Genomic DNA, 24,581 nt, shown 5'->3' on the forward strand with positions numbered 1-24,581 from the left:
TGGCTTGTTGCCTTCAAGTAGCACTTTTAAAGCAATTCTTAATAACTCTTCACATTTGGTTTAAAAAGTTTTCAACTTCAAGAGAAGCTTTAATGATTATACTCACTAAAATTGCAAGGCAACTTCAACACCAGCGGTTCTTTTCCATCTTGCTCTTCATGCTTCTCTGACATAATTTCAATCACCAGTTCCATCACCATCATATTTTTTCCTTCAGTTACACTAATTAAAGAAGTATCTTTGGTCCCATGGTGTGCTCACAATAGTAGCTCTTTGCCTAAAGCAACAGAGAACAGATCAGTTAATTGACATTACTGACAGGAACTCTGATCTTTAAAGACTCCTAGGAGATTTTTATGAGTTTTTTCATGTGGCAACTTTTTTACTCCCTCAAGATCTGCTGTGAGCTTGTTACCAAAAGTTTGAACTTTTTTAGAGTATGCTGATCTATGTTTATGTAGATAAAGCGCAGACAAACAAAAACTATGATGTGAGAGTCAGTTGGCATTGACTATAACCACAACCAAGGTTTAGAGTTTTAATTCATGGATGTCTTACAGAACAGGCAAAGCTTTCCAAATATTTAATACAAAATATTCAAAATAAAGCAGTAGTACTTCATAAGTGTGCAGTTTTTTGTTCTGTGTAAACACAATGATAATGCAGCCAGCTAACGTTGTTCAGAAACATACAATTATGGGTTCTTTTCAATAGTATTCTTTTCAGTACTGCAAAAATAAAAATTAATTATGTCAAGTGGACTTAAAAGGCTACAGATATTACTATTAAGTCTGGGATATTCCACTTTTCTGGTAGCAAGAATTAAGAGTTAGGAATACACTATGTCTCAGTGGAAAGTTTGATATTGAACAGTTAGCATTAGGCAGTACCAAGAAAACCACTTGTTCTCAACATACTTTCCCTTCCATAAACCCAGGAGCCAGAACATTTCCATAGAGAAAAGGAAGAGGAAATAAATGAATTTCTTATAAACCATCAAATATTTTTGGTCAGACCTCAATTATTTTCAAAAGCTTCGTGGGGCGGTAGTAGTTCTGTTTCAAATTAGGAAGATGTCCAAGCTGCACACATCAGATTGGGGTCTGACTTCCTCAGAACATAGGGATGGTGCGATCCCAGGCTGACTCGGTTTATTGTAGAAATAGAAAGCATATGCAGAGATTTATAAACATAATCAAGGAACACAGGTGTTTGTTTTGGAGTTTCATCTGCCCTCTTTTCCTAGACAACTTCTAATTTGCCTGTTTCAAAACCACTGACTGGGCAAAGGCCGGCTTGTTCAGCCATGATATCTCCTTTTCTATGAAGCCTAGATTTTACACAACATATGTAGAATCATCTAGTTCCCAGTCCTGAAACCTCCTGCTGTTCCCAGAAAATTATATTTCTCATTGCTCTGTGATGTTGAATAGCTAGATTACTGCTGAACTCATTCGTCAACCTACCTTAGATTTTAATATGAAGACCCATCTGTGTTACTACTGAAATCCATGGTACAGCTCTCATTGATGGACATTGCTGGTTACCAAGGACTATACAGTACAGATAGCAGAAATGCTTTAGAATCATTAGGAGCTTTGTACACATACATTTATATAATGTATAGCATTAATTTCTTATTAGTGGTAGATATTAGTAGATATTGCCATGATCAGAGCCACTGAATCAGTAACAACGATGAATAAATCACTAACATAGAACTTAATTCAGGAAGTAATACTTGCGGAATTCTTACAAGCAGGCTGTGAATTATTCAAATGCACACTGGTATATGGAAAACAAAGGCTTTGTAACATTGGCCAAATATTCTGACTTCAGGTTGTCTTACGTTTTCGCCAAATCAACCACATGGTTCCTTGACTGAATGAACATGCTAAAAGCCTTGCCTATAAATCTTCCACAGACAAATAGAATCATGGAATCATTTAGATTGGAAAAGATTGAGTCCAACTGTCAACTCGGCACTGCCAAGTCGTCACTTCCCTCAGCCGTTCGTCGTAAGACCTGTGCTCTACACCCTTCACCAGCTTTGTTGCCTTTTTTGGGACACACTCCAGCATGTCAATCTCTTTCTTGCAGTGAGGGGCACAAAACTGAATACAGCATTCAAGGTGCAGCCTCATCAGTGCCTAATTATTGGAAAGAACTCCTTTTTTCTCTAAGTCTGTTATCAATCTTTAGAATTTTCCTCTTTGCTATTTTACTATTCCAGTCCTTTGCAGACTGGATTCTGGTTTGGTTTTTGTGGTTTTGGTTAGTTGTTGTTTTTTTTTTTTGTTTGGGGTTGGCTTTTTTGGGGTTTTTGTTGTTTTTTTTACATGTGTGTTTTGTTTATGGTTTTTGTTTTTTTTTTTTTAATTTCTTGGACAGACTTTAAATAAAGTTAATTACTGTAATTCAAAAATTTCTCTTACCTTACTATTGCATGATGCATGACAGGAAGAAGAGGGAGGTGCCCCAAAACTGCCATTCTTCATTATTCCCTCTCCTTTGTTTCCTTACCAGTCCTGTAATCAATGATGAAATCCCTATTGAGAACCTTTTTTATGCTGTTTACAAGTCCACCTATAGTTTACCTGAAGTTCTAGCTCAAACAGCTAGAGATCTTTAATAGTCTCCTATACCATTTAGTTAGCTGATCCCTAATCAGCTTTGCTCATTTGAGTTGTCCCCCACATGCTTGATTCCAACAAAACTGAGGTTTTATCAGGCTGGTTAGCTTCTTTATCTTCCTTTTCAGTTGGTCTTGATAGTTTGATCACATAGTCAAAATACAATTACTCTTCAGGCAAGAACTGCAACCTTTCCACACTGTATATTGTCAAAAAAAAAAAATTGCATACTTAGAAATAGTCTTTAAAGAACCTTTTTAGAAGGGAATTTTTCATAAAACTAAACAGTGAAAGGCAATGAAATATTTGAAAAACAAACAAGAAAATTCTTGTCGTGAACTCATTTTCAGTTTAGATAGCATGAATGGCTTTCAAATTATTAATGTTATGCTTTCATCAAAACTGATGCTAAGAGGAAAACAAGTCTAAAACTGGACTTCAGTGGGACTTTAGTTTCTTATGTATGTTTTTGGAGAAAGAGAGTTTCTACCAGAATAATATATACAAGAAAAAACAAAGATATCAACACAATTTTCTAGTCGTGTTTAGATTTTCTTATTAATTATCAATATGAAATAGATTACAATTGAAATTTATTTTTCAAAACAGATAAAGAAGAACAACTCTCCCATTTCATTGAAATAAGCTTCTAAAATCTCAAAGAACATGAGTTGAAAATTTAGAACAATTATTCTGCATAATTTCTGCACCAACAAATGAGATTAAACCACTACTGAAACATTCACTATCCTTTATTTGCTAGACAAGGACAAACCTTTAGACAATTGACTTCATCTACGAAGATTACTGACAAAGTATGTTAAAAGATCACTCTAAACGGTGTCCCTTTGGGCCATTTGGGCTTGAGTGGTCCTGTCCACAACTTATTTGCTATGGTCCACTGCATTTAGGTATATATGAAAAGAGCTTTGTACAAAACACACATTGAGACATATCTGCATGACATTGTTTTACATTTTTTTCAGGGATTCTGGACAGACCTCATCTTTGTGGCAAAGGTCAAATGGGAAACATCTTGAAAAGAGCTACTGAAGCAACAAGGAAATGTGAATCTTTGTGCTCTTCTGCTCTCAGCCATGAATCTACTGTACCTTATGAATAAGTTCATGGTTCTTTGTTCCTTTGAGACTATTTCTTAAAAAATAGGCCTAATAAGCCTTTTAAAGCCTTCTTTATTTTCAGTTTCAATCATATCATTAAGGTGAGGAGGTGGAAGCACACTTTAAATGTTTTCACTGGAGTCACCTTTGTTAGTTGAGGGGAATGATCTGTATTTAAAAGAGGTGAAATACAGGTCGATGAAACAAAAATCACAGAGAATGCATTGGTATTTGAAAATGACAGTTGTACTGAAAAAGTATCTTCTTGAGTTACATTTTATTTTAGAAATCCAACAGTTCAAGAAGCTGATCATCTGTGAAGCTTATAATACTATATTTCTATTCTCTTTTAGCATCCAAGAAAAACAGAAAAACAGACAAATCATTCCAAGTGTGCCCAGAATCACAAGTTTTGCAAGAACATTACATTAGTTTTTTATAGTTTAAGATCTTACTGATTGTCTCGATATGCCCGCATATCAATTCTTTTTCAGAAGAATCATTTGTTTTTCTATTATAAGAGCTGTTTAAAATTGTGCTATCAATTTCAGAAGAAACCCTTCGAACCTTACTGAGATAAGCAAGTAATAATACATCACACCCAAAGCATTATCACTTTTATAGGAAACATGCTGTTATTAAAGATACCCAAAAAAGGTCAGTTATGAAAACAGGAAAACAAGCAGCATTTCCATCTCCAGCTTGCCTGAAATGTTAAAGGTAAGAAATGTAAGCACTTTAAACAGAAGAAAGCTGCTGTTGTGCTGATATGCCCAAGGCTAAGGACATTTTGCAGCACATTATACAGGACAATCTCTCAGACAGCGGCTGTGGAAAGGATTTGTAGCTGACAGACTCTGTCCTCCCCTGGCCAAGTATCACTAGGCTGGTTATCAGCTAGGGCTTAATTTGAAGGTTCAAATGGAAACAGCACAATGGTTTTGTGACAAATAATGAATAGATATCAAAACTTCTGTATTAAAGGGAAAGATTTCTTTTGAAATCACATTCTGTAACTTTCAAACAAAATCTTGGTATCACTTGAAGAACAGGTGACCATTTGAAAAATGAGAAATAGGCCTTTATGTAATTTACATAATGTTACATTTTGATACACAGTGGTACTTATGATTTCCATTTTGTAATGCTAAAAGAATACTGACTTCCTTGATGTAATGTCAGATTAAGCTCTATGAAATTTACTATTTCTAGAAATATGTAAAGAAAATGCACTCATCTCAAAAATCAGACTGAAAAACTATGATCTTCTGGCTTTTAAAAAACTACATGTGCCAATAACTCAAATTTTTTTTTCCATGTGAAAAACAGGACATGCCTGTTTAGTGTAACACAACCATAATGTCATCTAACAGAAGTCCACAGAACACATGAAACATTTGTCTTACAGTCCCTAGGTGAGCACATTATCATTTTCTTCTTGTCACTCAACACTGAGCATGTTAGATGACAACCTATAATAGAATTTAATATAAATTCGTCTCCAGTCAATATCGGAATAAAGACTGAGATTTTCCTAATGGGATCTGAGTAGCCAAATCCCTTGGGCAGCATGGAAGATCATATCGACCTTAAAATTCAGCCAAGCAAAAAATTAAGTCAACATAATTTTAATATGGAAAACAGACATTATCTTCACTACCTTAAAATGAAAATTCTCACATAGATACATACATAACATATTTTTAAAGGAATGCTTTTGAGAGAAACATCTTTTCCTCAGGAAGCTTTTTAAAAGAAATATTTTCCCCATTCACCTAACAACAGTTCAAGATTTTACGTCTTCCCTCTCTTTTCTGTTTTGCTAATAAAAGGAGAAGGGAAAAGAAATAAAACAAAAAAGGGAAATAATTTCATTATTTTGAATGTTAGCCTTTGTGGTTTGAATAATTTAGCCCTAGTAAAGGCTCAAATGTGAAGAGGACTGGAGACTGATAGAGAGCAGGTTAGAAAAGAGGTTTACTGGCTGACTCACCACCTATAACACACCATTTCTGGGCACATCAAGAAGCATTAAATAGTATGTTTTTGAAAGCTCTAGCAATGCAGAGGAAACCTGACAGCTTCACATGTGCCCCAGATTTTCTCATGAACATCAGCTTAACCCAAGACAAGTATGCTAAAAAATATGCCCTCCACAGGTTACATTTTATGGGAAAGGGGATACAGCTCTTCTGTTACAATTTACAGCATCAGTCTGCCTGAGGCTGAACCAACACTACGCAGGTAGCAACTCTCATGTGCAATTAGTTACAAAAAGATTGCAGGTCCAGGCACTGATTACAGGCATCCATGACGAACCAAACATCCTTTTCAACTCTTGGATCTAGTCCTTAAAAATAAGCAGGTGATGATAGGACAGTCTCACCTGTTGTTACCTTTCCTTATGTAATGATCAGTCACTTTAACAGAATCCAATTTGATAAACTAACTTTTGTCCTCAACTTTTCTAGTCCAATTAACTTGTAATAACTAAAAATATCAAGGCAACTTAAAACCAGTCAAGAATGATCTTTCATGTATAATAACATCTGTTTCTTGGGAAATGAACTGCAACCCTTGAAAATAGCTCTACAGCTGAATTTGATAGAAGACAAATATAGGTGAAGAAGTGATTTATTTAAAAGTAGCAGGGACATGGAACAGTAAGTACATATTGATTTCTGTGAATTTAAATGTCACTCTGTACAATACAGCTCCTTCTTATTGAGATGTGTAATAACACCTTACTATCAGTATTTTCATAATGCACAGATGTGGTGCCAGTTGTGACAAATTTTAAATTCTTTATATATTTGCTATGAAAGAAAGCATCACTGAAAAATCTGTATGTATTTGTATTTACTTTTCATGTATAATACACAAACAGTAGTATTTATATTCTATTACAATATAGAAATACATACTAGAGTATATTCTGTTAGGACTCCATCCTGAGACTGTAAAAATATGAATACTTAATTGGAGAAATGCTGTCTTCCTGTAAGAGCTTACAGTACAAATGCATACATGGACAAGAAGCACAAGGGATGGAAAAAAATAAAACCTTGTCATGATCACTTTATGATCTGGAATTTAGGCATTGAGGAAGCAAAAAATTTCCCCACAACACCACAAGAAGCTTCTGGCAGAGCTAAGAATCAAACCAGATCTCTTAAACTACAGTCTTGTGCTCTAACCACATGGCAAAAAAAATGCCTGTAAAATATTAAGGGTTTAGTAGGAAACTATGTTGTGACTCCATATGAACAGTTGCTAATATAATAATTGAGTTTATTTTGCATATCTGTCTTCTGAACTGCTGGGCATAGCAAAACTGTTCAGGGAGTGGGTGACTGTGCCAATAAAAAGAACATACAAGTGTATTTCAGATACATCTTTTAAAAACACCTATTTTAAAATGTGGGGGGTTTCCTCACTGACCTTCCTGAAGGTAACTTAGTGCTAGTGTGTTACTGTTCTTTATTTTTGTGTGTGTGAGAGAGAGAGAGCAAAATAGGTTATGGATTGATGAAAAGATAATTTGCTTAAAAATTGAATACCGCAGGAAACAAGGCTGCAGGCTGAAAGAGCTTTGATTCTGGAGAAAAAAATAAAAAAAAAGAGGAGATGGATGCTTTCCACAGCTGTCAGTTGTACCACACTGTGGGTTAAAACATGAACAGACACATTTGTGACTAACTTACTGGCAAAATTAAATGCAGATGCTAAAACACTGCCTGGCTAATCTTTGGGTATGATGCATTTGAACTACATCACTGAAATGCTGTTCCAAACTATGGCATGTCTTATGGACATCATGCGGATTAGTCCATGCTAAAATCATCACTAAAAAAAGTGTTAGCTTGTACTAAAATAAGAAAATAAGTAAATGGGAGCAGCCACTTCTGCATCTTCCCTGTCACACACACACACACACAACAAAACGCAGAGGGGAAAAAAACCCAAACCCTCTTTTTCTTCAGAAACAACGTTTAAAAGAAAATGAGAAATGTTTAGTGGTGCAACACTGATACAACAAATAAGACTCCCCAAAGGGCCTTCCCAGAGCAATACCTTCTTTCAAAGAGCAACTACTTTATATACAAAAAGCAGGAGAGTCTTTGGACTTCTGGACTATGCAGGCAGCCATCAACACCTTCCTCTAACTGCACTATCCCACAATTTACCTCTACTTATTTTTAATTCCCTGAAATGAAACAAACCAAAACCAATGCCAGGGTAAATGCCAAGGTCGGAGGCAGATGCCACACCACAGTGCTGTGCAGTGCCTAACACAGGATGGAGAAGCAGAGCTTAAGGGAGGTCCCTCCCAGACTATGTGTGAAAGAATCAACCAAACCTCTCCACTGAGAAGGATACAGTCAGAAAGCTGCTTCTCAGAGAGGAACGCCCAACACGGCTCTGTTGAGCAAAGGATTCTGCAGGATCCAAGCGAGACACAATCAGGCATGGTAAACTTGGACGTGCAACTAAACAGAAGACATGATCTATTGCTGCAGATGAGCTCCACATGCCTGTTAAACCATGTGTCCTATATAGACAGGATCTAGAGCCAAGTCACATCAGAGGGAAATCCCTGTCTAGCTTTCTCCTGACAAATCAGCCAGTTTCCTCCTCAGGTTTCTCCTGGCTCTGCCTGTATATACCTTGAGCCCCACTGTACAGACTTTAAACCAGAGCAAAATTTTATGAACATAAAATGAAAAGAAAATATTACAGGAAGCATTAAAAGGCTGGGTGTAACCAAACATAACATAATCTTTTTTTGGTTTAATTACTCTGCTGGCTGAATGTGTTACTGTGCCTTGTTATTGCTGAGTATGGAAAAAAACCCGCAAAACTACACAATAGAAATGTAGGAGAAGAAGGAATAGAAAACAGATGCTGAAAAAAAGGTACAAGTAAGAGTATAGTTTGTGCACAATGCAATTATTCTTCATAGTCTCAGTTGCCTCACCAGGTCAGTGTAATACAATTGTCACCTATAAAAGTCACAGTAGTCTTAGTTTTATACATATGTAATTCCTCCAGGTTGTACTTCTTTTCACCCAAAATAACTTTTTTCCATGGCATACCACAACAGAGATCAACTCCTCCCCATGCATCACTACCATTCCCAGCTACGTTATGTTCAGTTTAATTTACAGACTTGCTGGAGTAGAAGGCAGCAGTTTTTTAGTGTTTGTATCATGTCTGTCTGACACTGTTTGCATAACGTAATCTTAAGGGCCATTCTCCTGGCCTAGAATGCTAGGGCTGAAGGGTGTTCAACCTCTCTCTACTCTTACATTCTCATACAACAATCACAGTCCTGTAAGTTACGCCAAGATTGCTGCTTGTGGAGAGCACAAAGTATCATACTGTAATAACAAATTAACACGACTAACATTTTAAAGCTTGCATATTAGCAAATATTTTAGCAACCATTTTTAAGCATTTGGTTCCTCAACAAAGCCTGGGGTCTTACAAATGAGGGGGGCTGCAGGTCTTGCTGTGGGGATGGGTTTAACGTTGTTCCCCGACTTTAATGCTTAACTGAAAGTTTTCTTTGTGAATTTTGGGGGGAAAATTTAAGCAGAACTCATCACAAAACTAGATATGTTTCTGAAGGGTCCAGAGGTAGCATCCATAAATCATTAGAGCACACAATCCTTTAAAAGTGGCTGAGGGGCCACCAAGGCATTACAATGAGCGAGAAAATAAATCTCTGTTTTGCTATTCAGGTTCAGCAAATAATTAAATCATCAGAGTTAAGAAAAATGATATCTATCCTTGAAAAAAATCTACCTTAATCTTCTTTTTGTTTAAAAGTTGACATAAAAATACAGAGAGATATTTTCCAATTAGAAGATCCAACCAACCCACTTATATCCAATGCCTGCTTGTGATTAACTAAAATTCCTAATAACAGCACACGGTGCTAGAGAATGCATACAGCATATTTTAATCAAATCCTAATGCAGGTTCTTGCTGCTAATGGTCCTTAATTTTCATAAGCATTATTAAAACATTTAATAAAACCCCTTACAGTTTCCTTCAACAGTAACCATAGCTTAATGACAAAAATTATTAAACTCGTCATGGAACTGTTTGATGCTTTTAACATGTTAAATTCTTTGGTATTTAAACTGACTCCAGCAGAAACAATGTGATCTGACATTGCTATAACACCAACTTTCTCCAACTCTCTCTAAAATTTTCTTCTAATCTTTCATTAAAACAACATATTTTGTCTGTTTTCTGACTATCTCCGTTTTCCGGATCAACTCTAGTCCTAGAACAAAATTTTGTGATTTCTGCTTTTAATTTTTTCCCAAGATAAAAATTAACCTTTATTATTACTACTCTTACTTTGTCTCACATGTTTTTTTTATGAATTACTATACTTTGACTCCCTGACTTAATTTTTCCTCCAGTCTCTTGTGATTAAACTTCTCAAGTCTTTCACAATGTAAAGTAGTTATACAGTCGGACTGCTTTCATTACACACTGCTGCATGGATTTCTTCCAAATACATAGATTACATTATTCAACAATAATAAGTAGTGCAGCAATGATTTTCTTTAGTTTAATCTGTGATGATACATCAAATTTAAGGAAATGCTTTTGAAAAGATGTTTATATACATCTTAATTCATAAACATGATGTGTTTTGACATACATTAAACTGAATTTAATTTCTGGATGTGATAAAAAGCTCATTAAAGTATAGAAATTAAAACTTCCTAAACAGATGTAATTTCCACTTATTCTCAGACATATGGAACATAGGTATCTACATAGAATCATAGAATAGTTAGGGTTAGAAAGGACCTGAAGATCATCAAGTTCCAACCCCCCTGCCATGGGCAGGGACACCTCGCTCTAAACCATATTACCCAAGGCCTCGTCCAACCTGGCCTTGAACACTGCCAGGGATGGAGCATTCACAACCTCCCTGGACAACCTAATCCAGTGCCTCACCACCCTAACAGGAAAGAAATTCCTCCTTATATCCAATCTAAACATCCCCTGTTTAAGTTTTAACCCATTACCCCTTGTCCTATCACTACAGTCCCTAATGAAGAGTCAATCCCCAGCATCCCTATAGGCCCCCTTCAGATACTGGAAGGCTGCTATGAGGTCTCCACGCAGCCTTCTCTTCTCCAAGCTGAACAGCCCCAACTTGCTCAGCCTATCTTCATATGGGAGGTGCTCCAGTCCCTGATCATTCTCATGGCCCTCTTCTGGACTTGTTCCAACAGATCCATGTCCTTTTTATGTTGAGGACACCAGAAGTGTGTGAGGACACTCCAAGTGAGGTCTCACGAGAGCAGAATAAAGGGGCAGGATCACCTCCTTCGACCTGCTGGTCACACTCCTTTTGATGCAGCCCAGGATACGGTTGGCTTTCTGGGCTGCAAGCGCACACTGCCGGCTCATGTTCATTTTCTCATCAACCAGCACCCCCCAGTCCTTCTCCACAGGGCTGCTCTGAATCTCTTCTCTGTCCAGCCTGTAGCTGTGCCTGGGCTTGCTCCAACCTAGGTGCAGGACCTTGCACTTGGAATGGTTAAACTTCATATGTATGTAGAAGTATACCGCATTTTCCTCACCAATGATTCTTCTTGCAATGTGAGAATTTCTTAAAAGGAAACCTATGAATCTGAACCGACCATGATTTTTTTAGCCAATTTCATAAGCTACTGTGTCTTCTTTGGTAGAAGAAAGAAGAGGTCCTGTTGGCAGTTGTTCTTAATTCTTGTTTCATAGAGGCCCAGTGTCCTAACATGCAAAGGTTGTTCTTCTTTCGCCTTTGATTATATATAAACTTTTATATGAAAACTACATTTAAGCCATATTTGCATCTTCTCCCCTAACCCATATCAAATCTTACAGCTGAAATACATCTCTGACAGAGATCTGGATTCTCAGCCTTTTAAAGAGAATTATTGGTCAACTATTATTACTTTTGTGAAAGGAGAAGCATTCTGCTATTTGACATCTGGCAATCACTGAAAGCAGTAGCAAGTCCTCATTCAGAGCAGTACATATATCTGATTTGCTTTCAGTATTTTCTTGGTCTAAATGCCACCCTATTGCTTTTCTTGGTGGTGGGGGGGGGATAAATTAAAAAATCTTTTGGGTGCGGCTGGATTTCAACTGCTAGATTTTCACTATTCTTTATACTAAACCAGATCCTTAACAGCCATCTAATGTGTAAAATCTGTTGTTTATACAGATCTGCAGCTGGCTCTGTCCCAGTTGCTTGAGAGTGATATCTAAACATAACATAATCTCTGTATAAACTGTGGGTTTAAAAAATATGTAAGGTCTCTGTGTTTGTTCAGTCCAGGTTGCTTGCTGGAACTGAAGGTTATGCCTAGGTGATAACCGTTAAATGTCAGTTCAGATGGATTCCAAATTCTTCCAAAGTTTAATTATGCTCATGTCACAAAGACGTTAGATGGGGACAGCTAGGGTAGAATTTTAAAGGATACCATCAGCAGATGTAAACACTAACCCATAGTAACTGGCTTCCTTGAATCCTGTGGAAGTCAAGTGAAGTAAACAACTTTTAAATACGTACTTAATTATGAGATTACACCCTTTGAATCATTAGAGTTGCAATCAGGAACAATGCTTCTTTTCTGCTTACACAGAGTGATGATCCTGCTATTATGATTAACTGTTGTTGAAGGGTAACACAAGGTAAGGTTAAAACATTTTTCAAAAAAACTTAGGCAACAAAATAAACAACTACGTGCATGACACAACTTGTCATATTAAGGATCTTTAGTGTGAAAATCAGGTAAAACGCTAGTTGTTTCAGTTCTGATACAAGGTAAATTCACCAGTCATTTATAAAACCCCACTTTGCCATGGCATCTGGGGTCTTGGGGATTAATCTTAAAATAGCAGGAATTATATTTGTTACATCAAGGTTTAAAAAAGCATATTTTTATATGGGAAGAGACTGCCATGGGCAACAAAAGAGTACCTGAAAAAGACAGATGTAGTCTGGTTTTAATGTCTGCTTTACAACAAAACTGGCCAGAAAGGTCAGTAGGGTCATTTTTTGGCAAATTATTTTAGGCTTTTCAATGCTTTGAATTTGATATAACTGTAAATATTGCACCCCTATTTCAGCTACGTAGCCGCTTACTACAGCATATTCTCTGCTGTTAGTAGAGTATGGTGATAGAAATAGCACATACGCTCAGTAAAATTAATTCTTTTCTGATCCTTTTCCATAATCTGCAAGCTCCAGAGACCAGGATCTCTGCTGAATTAGATGTCACTGTATAAAATAATCTCCTTAGGAAGATATTCCATAAATGAACATGTCAGAGCAGCACTCTGCAATGGAGTAGCTCCGTATGTGATTAGCTCTGATGTGAAATTCATCATTTCCCATCTCTTAACACTGGACTGTGCCTTATCCTTCTGAAACCACACAGCCTTTACCTCTGAAACCACCAAATTCCATGAAGTATGTACACTACAAGCAATAAAAATGTTGAGTTATATTGGGTCAGCTCATACTTACCAGCATGATTTTGCAGAAATTTAACATATACACTTAAATTCATCTATACAATAAAAAAGTGAAAATCCTCAAAATTTATTGCTCTTTAAATCTTTACATTTCTTTCTTTCTTTAACCTAGTTGACTATTCAAATGACTGTTAATTGAGACTTTCAACTTAATTCGTGTCAATGTCTTCAAAATCCCATCGCTTCAATACTCTTGATGTCCTTTCTGTATTTAAATTCTTTTATATGAAATTATTGCAAAATACTCTGTCTTATAAGACCATTTGGAACACAAGTGGTTTATCCAAAACCACAGAACTTGTTGGGTTAGTAGTACTAAAGTTCAGGTATGAAGATATATTTCCGTGTGATAGTGTTAGAAGTATGGTAGAAGCGTGCCCTCCCACAGCTAACGTGCTGCTAAACCACTTGACTTCATTATTCTTACAAGCTTTTAGTCACCATTTCTCCTGTGATTGCATGAGCTGTCTATTCAGTTCTGTGGAAAGGCAATATACTTACATTTCTTTCAAGAACAATAATATTACTGGTTGCCCTTACTATTGAAACTAGGTTTCTAGACTGTACCTGTAACTCTCCACAAAATGACACCCACAGTATGCAATGGCCTCATTACACTAGCTTCCCTGTGTCCATATTTACAAACCTTTTGTATAAGATATCGATCTCGCTTCCAGCTGTATTTTCCCTGCCTGCTGGAATGATTTACTCTTGAGGAAGCAGGAAGCTGAACAGACCCAATTTTTGTTTCTGTTTCCCAATTAGGTTCAATTTGAAGGTTACTTGGGTGACAACAACTATATATTTAGAATATGTCACAAACTTAACATGTTTTTGTTTTTCCTAAAGGGAATAAATAAAGAAAAACACATTTATAAGATTTATAGCATCTGAAATAGTACAGCATTCCCCTAAGGGTTCAGGTAGGGGAAGGAAGGGCTGATGCAATCAATAAATTGTCTCATATAATTGTATCAAAAAAAAAGAAAAAAAAAAAAGAGGGGCAGAATATGCTTTTGCTAACCTAAAGAATTTTGGGATCAGGTTTTCAGGATTGTTTTCTTTGGGAACAAGAGAGTTGAGATTACAGCTGAGTTCTCTGGGGATTTTGAGTAATCTCAGGTGGCTGTGGTTAATTCTGAGTTTTAATTCTCTTTCTCGGCCAGCAGCAAACACAATTTCCAACAACAGAAGTATACAACCCTCAAGTAAAAGTGTAAGATTGACTATGATAATCAACATATTGCAAATACAGTTAGAGAAAGAGAATTTCAGTACTTTGATCAAAGAGAGAGCAATATCCTGACATGGAGAATGGGGCAGCTGCTGTACCTCACAGGCACTTCTTCAGCAGCTAGTGCCTGCCTCTCATCCCCTGCAACCCATGAGCCCAATCCTGCTTGCTGCTGTCAACATTGTGATGTGTACCTCTTGAGAGGGGGCCAGGCCATCTGCAACTGTTCTGCAGGCTGCCTTTCAGAAGTGCTCAGCCTTCACAATGAAGTCCTGATTTTCTGGAGAGTCTGGCACCTATTCAGCCATCTTCCAGCAGCATAACAAATTTGCAAAAGCTCTTGGCCATAAGCAGTTCCTGTTGACATTAAGCATGCCTGCGTGTTTATCCACAGCTGCTGCCTCTTCTGCAGGTCTTTCAAGCATCTTCTTTCCTACTGCCTATCATGTGAGAGACATCTTTTGGATGCAAGGTCATGTAATAGTAGAGCGGGCTCAGTCCAAGCAGGCTTATTGGGTCTGTACTACTTTGCTGGGGTTCTGCTGGCAAAGGTGACATGGGACCAGCTGAAGAGCAGTCTCACCAGCTCTCTCACATCAACCTGTTTTTGTGGGTGGAAAGTCTCAGGACTCTCCTCCCAGTGCTCTAAAATGTGTGAGACAGATCTTGGGGAGGAGGGGGTTAGGGAGCCATGCGAGATTTAATTTCTATCTGTGCGTCACAGTTATAGCATTTCAGAGTGTACATGTGGGTCTGTAATGTTCTAGGCAGATTTTCCTCAGCCTTGTACTATGGACTCTCCCCAGATTTCTAAACATTGCTCAGATAAAGACAGTTTCTCCAGATATTATTCTGGATGGCAACTATGGGCAGACATAGAACAAAATATTACTCTCTTGCAAACATTTTCCCTGTATTTGTTAGCGAGATTGCCACCTACCTCAATATAAGCACCAAGAAGTAAAGCCAAATTCTCTGCTCTTCATACGTAGAATGGGTGTAGGCCACCCACTTAATTGTTTAGAGAAAATGCTTTTCTTAAAAACGTGCCTCTTATAATCTTCACAATAATGAATGTCGTTTCCTTCCAACTGCATTTAGCATTGGTTTGATACTGCCGGTATAATGGTGACTTGTTTGATGCCTTTTCACAATGTACTGCAGTTTGGAAAATTGCGGTCTCATAAGCAACAGAAAGCATAGGGTCACTCTGAAAAGTGGACATGCAGAAAGGTCTACTGTAACATACCACTACAATCACCGAGCCAGGCTGGAGGACAACAAAGTCTGCTGAGGGGCAGAAGCTCTAAATGACAGGACATAAACAACACATCACTGGGCCATCTGAAAAAGTCTAAAATAATTTTGTCTTCTAAAAAGCCATTTAGTTGCTTTCACTGTTACATTTTCAAAGGTTATCCTTCTATACAATGAGTAAAAGGACCTTTTAAAGATTATCAACTTGAGTGTCATTTTTAAGTTTCACAGCATTCTACAACATCCTATTCTGTTATGACAAATATTGCACAGCTGAAAAGAAAGCAATGTTTCTATCAAAGTATGCCACACAAAAAGAGTACAGAGCTCAGCAAGGAATAACTAATGGTCCAAATTGCAGCAACGTTATTTTTCAACCTGAGAAACATTCAGGTTTATCAAGCTGTGATGCAAATCTTTTCTATGCATACAGTGTCCTGCTGTCTCTCTTAATACTTGATTCTTTATTAAGCACATCACATAACACAGGCATTTTTTAAGAGCTCCCCATTCAGCCCCACCAAAATATGGCTTCAAAAATGCCTTTACTTGTAGCATGCACTTGCTGATGATTGCTCAAATGGGCAACTAATAAATGGTGCAGATTGAAAAGCAATTATAGAGGATGGTCCTTTCAGGATGGGGTGCTTCAAAATAGTCATCAGTTTGAAAGGAACTTTGATGGGTAGGTATCTTTCAGTGCAGATTATAAAGAATAGGAAACAGAAGCCTGAGAAACAGAGAGAGGCTGTTTGTGCAAGGAAATGCTGGGGGAGGTTATGCTCTGTCCAGTGACCATGCAGGTTCCTAACATCCTAATTTGTCCTGCCAAAATCAGCTTTAAAAATCAGTTTATTTCAAAGGGAACAAAATGTAGTTTTGCCACGTAAAGCCTTGAAGACTGAAAACTATTCCTTGTATTTTTTGCTTAAGGCTATTTTCAGACCACATGAACTGTAACTGAAATGCTAGAGCTTCACACTCAGCTCTAGCACCATGTCTCACAACATGCTCAGCTACGCTTATGGCTGAAGAAAAAAGAAGCCATGGTCACCTCTACTTACTAGCCACGAAACATGCAGATGGTCTTCCTTGAAATATATCCATTCTTCTTCTTACAACATCATTCACTTTCCCTATGTGAAGCCCTGGGTATTCATTCAAAACACACTGAAATCAGTGCAAACCTGCAGCTTCCTAAAATTGTAAAAGAACCCATTCTCCTCTTCTTGCCACAGTTAGGTGAGCTCACTAGAAAATTGCTCAGATGATTACTGTTTACAGGATCTGGGGCATTGTTGTTGCTAATGGTCCCTGGCACTGTATTGCTTCAGTGCAAACAAAGGCTGCTGATGGCCAGCTTCATGGGTTAGCTGAGCAGGTTTACTTAACTTGTGAACTTATGCATTCAAATACACTAATTACATGACTCAGTACCCATTCCTGACTGTCTCTGGTTAGATAACAATCATTAACTATATTACATGAGGAATCCAGGAAAATAAGATGTTCTGCCAATTATTATTATTTCATCATAACCTTTGCCCACTTTTACTAATCTGACTACTACCTTCCGCAGTATCCTTGAAGCATAAGAAATCTTCCACTACTATTATAACATGTCAATTCTACTTCACCTGAGGGCCTATTACTGCACTGTGCAGAAGCAATTTAGAAGAAAAAAATTATAGTCACAGCACTACGAGAGGTGTCAAATGAAAAGAATTAGTCTTATATTTTCAACTTTTCAGTCTTTGTGTCTTCTTTCCAGCATTAGAAAGAGCAAAAGGAGTAACAAAGTTTTGCAAATGTTAATCCAATAAAGAAAGGGGACTTGAAGAAAATGGATGAAAACATAAACCACCACCATTTTGCTTCTTTGCTTGTTTTCATATCCCGTTTCACAAAAACAGAAAATGAAGTTATGGATTCCAAAAGACAAAGCAGAAAACTGACTCAAACTGCAGGTAGTTTCTTCCCAGCTTAATTTTCCCTCCCTCTCCCCCAAAAACATGCTTTTTACACTGAAAATCATTCCAACAGAGGTCAAAGAGATCACAGACTACTGCACTATTAATTACATAAAGAAAGAAATGCTCATTGCTTTGCTAACATACTATTTCCAGAAATACAGGATCTATATCTAGAACAACATTAAAGTGGCATTTTTTAATTACTGTCCTGTTGTTCAGTGTTTGAATTACCAAATAAACAAGTCCTTTTAAAACAAAGCTGCACCGATCCATGTGACAAAGTGGTGTCCTTACAGCATTTAATCCCAGACCTGCAGCAATAGCGTACTACTAGAAAGCATTTCAGAAGTTTTGAGAAGTAGTTTAGATCAGGACAAAAATCTGTAGATAAATTATCTCTCACCTGTGGTTTTAAATAACAATGACATTCTAGACAAAATAAGTAAATATAAGGTTAAATTATATTCCTTCTAGTAACTTATCCAGTCTGGGGAAAATAGGTGAGTTTAGGTGACCTTAGATGTGAGGATGTACTAAAGAGGTGCACAAGATGGTCAGAAACTTTACATTACTGGAGACCTCACAAGGCCACGTGCTCATTCTATAGAGTTTATTAGTTAGAAACTTCTCCCCACATTGGCCTACAAACATTTGTAGTAGCCCTTCTCTGGCTTCAATGTGCCCTCTATTATTTCCATCAGAGTGAATGAAATTAAATTTACTCCTGTACCAGCAGAAGAAAGGATGTTTATTTTGTTTCACATATAGTGAAACCTTGGAAAGGAAGGCTGGATATTCAGCATACTGGAAGCAATCCAGAAGGAGGATGTCTCCTGAGGCTAATGCAATTATGATTCCATTTTGGCTGGCTGTGGGAGCAGAAGGTATCATCTAACTGCAAGAACTGCTAGACAAAGGTTACAGTCCTAAGTCTGTAGAGCACTGTGTACCTTGAACTCTGATTTTGTTAGTAAGTGAATTTGTATATGAGAAGTTAGAAGAGGGATAATTCTGACACTGACAGATCTGCAGGCAGGGTAAGGGTTGGGAGTTCAAATAGTCTTGGGCTCTGACACAGAGAACAGCTGCGTGAGGACATACCTCTGCATTTCTGCAGAGCAGCTTGCTAAATCAAGGCTGTAAGGTATTTTATTTCATAGATTATACAGGTATTTAATTAAAATTTGAGATAAATATTTGCAGCAATATGTTTCTGAAGTACTGTAAAGTTACACAGTATTAAACATTTATTGCAATCATATGAAATACTCCTTAGGTTAAATATTTACTGCTATTTTCAAGATATTGGTACTGAGCTTATTATAAACATAGCACAAATGCAAAGCCATCTTTCTCAGAGCAATATGCTTCTCTGAGTTGCTTTTAGATTTTATTTCCTGATGGATATTTGACATTAATGCGCTATGACTTTTTCCTTTATGAAAAAAAGGCTCTAGCCCAAGCTAAGAGAAAGTTGCAATTTAAAAGATAGTTTCCACTGTGCTCAGCATTCTCACAGTAATAATAGTTTGTCCTTTTTCTCAGTGCAACTACAGTATTAAATATTTATATTGATGTTTATTTTGTAAACAAAGAAACCAAATTAAGCTAACACACAAATTTTATGATGTGTTTTAATATCTGCATTTGTTTCATGTTGTGGCTCTTATGCAATTAATTCAAAGGAACTTGTTAAATAATAAATAATATTTTTAAAATTACTTCAAAGTATTTTTGTTTATTTATCAGAGGAGATCAATTCTATATAAAAAAAACACATGTTACAGAGAACATCTAGTTCCTTATTATTTTACATGCAGTAAAGGTAGCAAAATCACCAGTAAATATTTGGCTTTCCTGAAGACAGCATGACTGTCACAAGTGTCTTTTGGAATTTGGCCTAAAAGTCTCAGCATGTTAGGACTTAAAGAAAGCTTGTCTTTTGGTCTAACATTTGTACGAGATATTGATCAATAGTTGAACAGTCATACCAAATTGAAGGGGCTGTTTGCAGGACAACCACTCACTTTTTTTAGTTTCCAAGTTAACTTGGAATTTCTAGAAAGTTTATTTCTTATTTAAAGCTTCTGCTGCTTGTTACTGCACAAAATAACGTGTTTTGAGTAGGAAGCACCTAGGTTGTGTGCTAGAGGTGCAGTGTTAAGGAAGGGTATATAACCCTGGGGTTTGCACATACCTGTCTCTTTGACATCTTTTGAACAGTGGTGTTTCACCCTGGTAAGAATAGCTGCTCTTAGTCCCTTTAGCAGCAGTGCTAACAGAGTCACCACTTCACAATGCCTTATGAAGTGTCTGGCCTTTCTTAACCTATACTTTAAACCAAGAGCACTTAGAAGGTGTCATACTGCCAGCTGTCTCAGACAACCCTTTAGTACAGTTTGAAAGGCTGTTGTGTTTTTGTTTTTTTTTTTTTAGTTTTTTTTTTTTTACTTAATTATCTGAGGAATCTGTCACTAAAAAGGAAAAGGAAATTAAAAAAATCAACCCAAAAAAGTAATAAGGACAAACTGAGGAACTGAAGCATTTATTATTCTTTCAATAAGGTCAGCAGAGACCATCGATACATAAACTGCTATCAGACAAAAGGTGTTTGCGTTTTCCTGTCTAGTTAAAGCTGTCAGTTGTCATGACATAATGCACATTCCTCAAGCTCATTTATCAACACAACTCAGATAGACTTGTATATTTTTATATTCCTGCTTTAGGCTGATAGTGGTCTTTTGCTGTAAGTTCATTAGATTTTACACTCATCTATTCAAAGTGTTAAATAATAGTATGGTGTCCTTAGATCTTTTTCCTTCCCTTTTTGATCTGACGCTTAATTAAGTATTGAAGCAACTGCGGTTACACATTGCTCCAAAGTTGACTTGAAAGAGGAAAAATAAAATTTGAGGATGTAACAAACTTAGGATGAATTCACTTACTTGGGAATTAGCATACACTACTTTTCAAGGCCTAAGATAGCCCTTGTGTACCATACATGCTGACTTGTAGATCTACAAAATTGCAACAGAAACGCTTTCAAAATCCAAAATTTTTATTCAGTGACCAATAACAGATCTGAAATGTACATTTTAGAGACATTAGTGTAATGGGTACTTGAAAATCATGCACAACCCATCTAGAAAAATAGTCTTAAAGTACTTACATGTCTATTGGTATAAAATTAGAGTAATTGGAGTATTTCAGTAAATGTTCTAGTCATGAACCTGAAAAATCTCTACATTACCTTTGACACCATATATGCACGTTCAGCTACCTATCTGGTTTCTAATGAACTCATAACTGTTTATCTGCAGTTGTAAAATATTGTTTGAATTCCCCAAGCACTTGTTGATGGAAGTTGACTCATCTTGCTCAGCCTCTCTCTTTGATACCACTTTGCTGACTTCTAATGGAATAAAAGAAAGCCCATTTCCCATGCTAATATAGAAGTCCATCATGAGGGCTTCATGTACCACTCATCAAGAGAGCACTGTAATCTTCTAAAATAAGAATAATGGATTGTCTTTTATGGTGCTTTTTGTGTTTTTAAACACAGCTTATCATTGGGAAGATCTAAAGTTCTACAAAGTCCAGTGGGTCCCTTATTTCTGCTCCTGTAGGGTTTTGGGCTAAGGAAAAATAACAGACAAAAATCAGTGGTGTGAGTGAACAGCTTACTTCCAGCAAGTGAGGTTCCTGGAAGCTGGGGGATGCAGATGCCAAAAAAGAGCAGCATGAGCATGCAGGCCTAGAGGTGACAGTCCAAGGAACATATAATAGAAACTAAATGCCCTCCTCCTTCCAAATGATGGTGGCATCCAAATTCAGCAGGCAGGGGATTGCCCTAAGTGATATTGGGGTAAATTACACTTCAGCCACTGTCTGCATCCAAACTGAAAACCTGTGTTTATACAAGTAAACAAAAAAGCAAAGGGAAGGAAGCTCAAGTACTGGATCACTGGTCAGACCTATTGCTAGCATACTCTCTGATGCAGCTTTGCTCTCTGCCATACAAAAGTCTGTGAAGATGCTCAGCTATAGCTCAGTGCTGAGACTGCTCCCAAGAAGACACATGGCCTAAACCACCCACTTTTTCCTGATTTGGGTGTTGCCCTTTTGGCAAACTGCAATTCAGAAAGTGCCATTGTTTCTGAAGCAAAACCATATTTTATTTTGGGGAAAAATAAAAAAGGTGCCCTATTAATGCTTGAATGCACCTCTCTGATTTCAATAATATCACTTGGCTTAAAAAAAAAATAAAAATAAAGGCATCCTCCCTGGTTCTATAGGCTTCATTCACTGAGGATTGGAAGGAACATCATGAGCAGGTTTTCACATTGAATTATTTAGTAAGTCTCCAGGTCCAATAAAATAAAAATAAATACATAAATAAAGGAAACAACAAACTGCTGCTGAAAACAAACTAGTATTAACTATGCTAGAAACAAGAAATTCTGCTCCTACTCTAAGGTCAAGAGACTCCAGGAACACACAAAAAAAATTATGAGCTTAGGCTTGGAACTTGTCTCTGTCCTCTAATTAAGTACTTCTGGAGGGTAATTCTTTGTATTTTGAAGTTGCAAAACAACAGCTTGATATGTTATGAGCAATACCATGATTTACTCTCAGCATCATCACATGAAACAAAATAACCCAAGATCTCTATAAGTTTGCCAAATACAAGCACTTCAGTGTATATAGTGGATGAATGTTAAAGTACCTTATTGTATAAATTAAAATATTAACCAATATGTGATCCCAATCTTTGAGTATGAATTCCATTGAAGGACAAGTTTAAGTTTTGGGGTTTTTAGTATTTAGTTATCCATATGAAACCACCAAGTTTCTACATGCCCTCATTATCTGCCTACTGGATAAACCCATGTATCACTAAAATAGATATTTCATACTATATATTTCAATCAAAACACAATTCATAAACTAAAGAATATGCAATGTATTGATTATGTTCTTACCCTGCAGAGCACACATTCCAGATCTTTGCCAATCCAACACACTCAGCCTACCAGATAACCAAAGTGCACAGCAGGAACCTGAGAAAACAGTCAAGACACTGACTCAGGCAGCCCATTATCTAGATGTAATAAATAAGGCAGCAGGGGCAAGACAAAATGGACATGCTTTAAAGTGTCTTCAAAGTGTTTCTTGAAATATATTTAAAGATAAAAGGGGTCATACTTGGTCCTAGTGTACTCTGAACATAATCAGTGATCAATGGGTGGCAGTATTTATGCAGATAAGCATTCCCTACATATATTTGTTGTAAATTTTCCATGCTTAATCTTCCTTATAGCAAATTCTACAGTGAATTTCAGAAGGAAAAGTCAACTGTAGTGATAAATTGCATAAGATACAATGAAGAGTATTCACTACAAAGTGCTAGTAGAGAAACCACCATGTCCCAAACACTTTTATGATGAAGTCTTAAGGAAATAGCTCTTGCTGAACAATGTTATTCAGTGTCAAAGTCAGCGTCAGAAACACTGGCAGTCAGCAGTTCCAGCAGTGCTGATAAAGTCATTCTTACCTTTGGCTGGGTCATAGACACAAAATAACATCATTGGCTCTCAAAGGTAAACTCATGACTGTAGTGGTAAAAGATAGTGCTGTATCTACTACATCACAATTTTCAAAACTAGTCACTTTAAGGTACTGAAAATTCAACTTCCCTATAACAGAGCTAATGGGCAGAGTACTGCAGTGGATCCACTTATTGCCTCCCAGTATGTCCCAAATAAGCACGACATACTCCCACTGCCTTTCTCTGGACCTTGGTTTTGAATACTGTCTCTTCCCCACAAAAGCACAAAGGAATAATATACTGCCAGGTATATTTTATATATATATAAAATACATATAGGATCAGCTCTGGCTGATCCTAACAGTATTGCAAGACTGTATTATAAGAAGACAGTATTGTAAGAATAGCTTTTGTCCATCCATTCTAGATAATTTGAAGGTCGAATTTGAGATCCTCAGGACAGTGAGAAGAGCATGCTGCAAGCTCACTGCCCTGGACTTCAAGAGAGCAGACTTTGGCCTCTTCAGGATCCTGCTTAGTAATGGTTCCATGGAATATAGACCTAGAGGGCAGGGGGGCCCAAGACTCTTGGTTGATATTCAAGGATCACCTGCTACAAGCTCAGGAGTGTTGCATCCCAACCAGAAGGAAGTGCAGCAGGAGGGCCAGGAGACCTCCTTGGATGGATAAGGAGCTGCTGAGGAAAATTCAAATGAAAAAAGAGGCTTATAGAAACTGGAAGCAAGGAGAGGCGGCCTGGGAAGAGTACAGGGATGTTGTCTGGAAAGCTAGGGAGCAGGTGAGGAAAGCTAAGGCCCAGTTAGAATTAAACTTGGCTAGGGATGTTGAGGATAAGAGGAAGGGATTCTACAGGTACATAGCAAATAAAAAACAGACTAGGGACAATGCAGGCCCCCTCAGGAAGCTCTCAAGAGAACTAGGTACACAGGATTTGGAGAAGGCTGAGGTTCTGAATAACCTCTATCCCTCTGTCTTCACTGTCAAAGGCTCTGACTGCACCACCCAAGTCTTGCAAGGCAGATGCAGGGACTGTGAGAATGAAGACCTTGGGTCCACTGTAGGAGAGGATCTGGTTTGAGACCATCTTAAAAACCTGAACATGCACAAGTCCACGGGACCTGATGAAATCCATCCGCGGGTCCTCAAGCAGCTGGTGAATGAAGTTGCTAAGCCGCTGGCCATCATATTTGAAAAATCATGGCAGTCAGGTGAAGTTCCCAATGACTGGAAAAAGGG

The sequence above is a fragment of the Neopsephotus bourkii genome, unplaced genomic scaffold (genome assembly GCF_033783945.1).
Source record: "Neopsephotus bourkii isolate Nb327-2 ecotype Australia unplaced genomic scaffold, CSIRO-AGI_Nbou_v1 NB_1279, whole genome shotgun sequence".
Lineage (NCBI taxonomy): Eukaryota > Metazoa > Chordata > Aves > Psittaciformes > Psittacidae > Neopsephotus > Neopsephotus bourkii.